Raw genomic sequence first — 3,609 nt, 5'->3', positions numbered from 1 at the left:
TTACATATTCTGGATATTCATCCCTTGTTCGTTGTAAAGTTTCTAGATATTTTCTCCCATTCTGTAGGTAGTCTTTGTACTCTGTTGATTGTTTCCTTTGCTGTGCTGAAGGATTTTAGTTTAATATAATCCCATTTATTTATTTGTTCATTTGTTGCTTATGCTTTTGAGGTCTTATTCATAAAGTCTTTGCCTAGTCTTACATCCTGAAGTGTTTCCCCTATGTTTTCTTCTTGCAGTTTTATAGTTTCAGTTCTTTTATGTAGTCTTTAGTCCATTTAAAGTTGATTTTGGTATATGGAGGGATGTACAGGTCTACTTGCATTTTTTTCTATATGTGGATTATCAAGTTTTCCCAGCACCATTTATTTAAAAGGCTATCCTTTCCGCAATGTATGTTCTAAGTGCCTTTGTAAAAGATCAATTGGCTGTAAGTGTGTGGGTTTATTTGTGGGTTCTCTATTCTTTTTCATTGGTCCGAGTGTCTGTTTTTATGCAGTACCACACTGTTCTTGTTACTATAGCTTTGTACTATTATTTGAAGTTACGTAGTGTTATACCTCCAGCTTTATTGTTTTTACTGGATTGCTTTGGCTATTCAGGGTTTTTTATAGTTCCATATAAATATTAGGATTGTTTTTTTCTATTTGTGTGAACAATGTCTTTGGTATTTTGATGGGTATAGCATGGAATCTGTAAATCATTTTGGGTAGTATAGACATCTTCACAACATTAATTCTTCCAATCCATGAACATGGAATGTCTTCCATCCATCTTTTGTGTCCTCTTTACTTTCTTTCAGTAGTGATTTGCAGTTCTTATTGTAGAAATCTTTCACCTTCTTGGTTAATTTTATTTCTAGGTATTTCATTTGTTTTTTGGTAGCTGTTATAAATGGTATTGCCTTCCTGATTTCTTTTTCTGCCAACTCATTGTTGGAGTATTAAAATGCTACTGATTTTTGTGTGTTGATTTTGTATCTTGCATCTTTACTGAAATTGTTTATGAGCTCTAAGAGTTTTTTGGTAGTGTCTGCAGGTTTTTCTATACATGCAATCATGTCACTTGCAAACAGGGACAGTTTTACTTCATCTTTTCCAATTTGGATGATCTTTGACTTTTTCTTTTGCCTGATTTCTCCATCAAGTACTTCTAATACTGTGTTAAAAAGGAGTGGTGATACTAGGCATTCTTGTCTTGTTCCTGTTCTTAAAGGAAAAGTTTTCAGCTTTTCCTCATTCAGGATGATATTGGTGGTGAGTTTCTCATATTAGGATTTTATTTCATTGAGTTATTTTCCTTTTATATTGATTTGTTGAGAGTCATTATCATGAAGAAGTATTGAAATTTTGTCAAATGCTTTTTCTGCATCTATTGAGATAATTATATGTTTTTTGTCCTTGATTTATTGATGCAGTGTATCACATTTATTGATTGGCATATGTTGAGCCATCTTTGCATCCCTGAGATGAATTTGACTTGATTGTCATCATATAATCTTTTTGATCTTTTTGCCAATATTTTGTTGAGGGTGTTTGTGTCTTTGATAATCAAGGATATTGACCTGTAGTTTTCTTTTTTTGTGGTATCTTTGTCTGGTTTTGGTATCAGCGTGATGCTGGCTTCACAGAATGAGTTTGAGAGAAAGGCCTCTGTTTCAATTTTTTGAAATAGTTTATAAAGGATTGGTATTAATTAATCTTTAAAAGTTTGGTAGAATTTAGCAGTGATGTCATCTGGTCATGGGCTTTTCTTTGTTGGGAAATTGCTGATTACTGTTTTAATCTTGTTGCTTGTTATTGGTCTATTCAGATTTTCTGTGTCTTCTTGGTTCACTCTTGGTAGTTTGTATGTGTCTAGAAATTTGTGTTTCCTCCATGTTTTCATATTGTTGGCATATAGTTGTTCATAATAGTCTCTAATGATTCTTTGTGTTTCTGTGTTATCAGTGGTAATCTCTCCTTTTCATTTCTGGTATTTGTTATTTGGTCTTTTCTCTTCTTCTTTTTTTAAGATTACACAATAATTTATTGAGCACCTCCTCTCCCTGAGCTTGCAGTCTCTAGGTCACTTTCTCTGCTTACAGATCTTGCATGCTAGCCCCAGGAAGATGGCGGGGGCAGGGGCACAGTGTGCTGCTTGATGAACCCAATAAGGTGGTTGTAACTGTCTTCCGCATACTGCAGAAACACAGTTGGCAGATCCAGCTCCTCATATAGCACCTTCACCCAGGCCACCTTCTTAGCCTCCTTTTACCGATAATTCTCCTGCAGGATCTGACACTGTTCCAGAGTGGATATTTGTAGACGTTGAATCACCAGCCAGCTGCATTTATTGTCCTGGATGTCAGCACCAATCTCGTTGGTCACACTGGGATCCTCAAAGTGGTCAAGGTAATCATCCTGAATCTGAAAGAACTGTCTCATCTCCAGCAGGGTCTTCTTGGTATTGGAATGCTCCTTCTCCCAGTCACTGCCTATCATATACATGGCAGAAACTACAGGAAGGTAGGAGGAGTAGAAAGCTGTCTTGAACTAGGTAATAGGTTTGTACCATTTTTCAGTGCATCTGTCAATATCCACCTTGCCCTGGGGGCCTGGTCTCAGTATGATAGAAACTCTGCAGGAAGAGCCGGATCAGGTTCAGGTAATAAGGCTGCTTCCGGAAGTAGAACTTCAACAGATGATTGAAACATGCTTCCAGAACTATGTCATCATTGATGTCATCCAAACCTATGCCTGGTTTCTGATAGCAGCAGATCTTCCTCCAGCAAGTGAGCGATGAATATATGACATCGTTGGATACCAGGAAGAAAGCTTGAAAGCTTGCAGCAGCTGCTGTAAACTATCAGCATCCCATGGCAAGGGCCTGCTGGAAACTGTCAGCATCCTGTTTCCTTGGCTCCACAGGCTCCCAGAGTACTACCAGCACTGTCAACGCCTGCTGGTACTTGCCTCCAATGGCATTGTACTCCAGGACCTCCTTGAGCCAGGGAATGTTATCTTCTGTTTCCCTGTGCCCCATCTCTTCTTCAGTCAGCACCTTGACAATCTGGGAGAAGTGCTGGAGAAAATCATGCTTTTCTTGGGCATAAATGTTTGATTTCTGGTCTCCATTCATTCAGAGAGAAGAGAAAAGTGCTATGTTTCTGGCTGCCAGTTCTTGCTTGGTCCTCTCTTCTTTTTTTAGTTAGTCTGGCTAATGCTTTTTCTATTTTGTATTTTCTCAAAGGACCAGCTTTTCATTTTGTTGATCTTTTTTTTTTTTTTTTTTTTTTTTTGTCTCTATTTCATTTAGTTCTGCTCTTATCTAAATTATTTCTTTCTGCCTACTGATTTGGGGTTGGATTGTTTTGGTTTTCTAATTCTTTGAGGTTTAATGTGAGGTTGTTTATCTGAAGCCTTTCTACTCTTTTGAGGTGAGTTTTTATTGCAATAAACTTCCCTCTTAGCACATATCCTATAGGTTTTGGTATGATGTGTTTTTATTTTAATTAGCTTCAAGAGCATGTTGTTTAATATCCATGTATTCATTTAGTTTTTGAAGTTTCACTTGTTATTGATTTCTAGCTTTAATCCCTTGTGGTCTGAAAAGATACTTGAAATGATC

At 37.0% G+C, this 3,609-nt stretch overlaps 1 pseudogene; it reads right to left on the bottom strand.

Moving 5' to 3' along the window:
* Positions 1-2,067: 2,067 nt before the first annotated feature.
* On the bottom strand, positions 2,068-3,132 carry LOC134385149 (farnesyl pyrophosphate synthase-like; annotated as a pseudogene).
* Positions 3,133-3,609: the final 477 nt, after the last annotated feature.

This window comes from Cynocephalus volans, chromosome 8 (genome assembly GCF_027409185.1).
Source record: "Cynocephalus volans isolate mCynVol1 chromosome 8, mCynVol1.pri, whole genome shotgun sequence".
NCBI classification, from domain to species: Eukaryota; Metazoa; Chordata; class Mammalia; order Dermoptera; family Cynocephalidae; genus Cynocephalus; species Cynocephalus volans.
The sequence above is the reverse complement of the archived record's forward strand: the minus strand, read 5'-3'. Positions and strand labels throughout refer to the sequence as shown.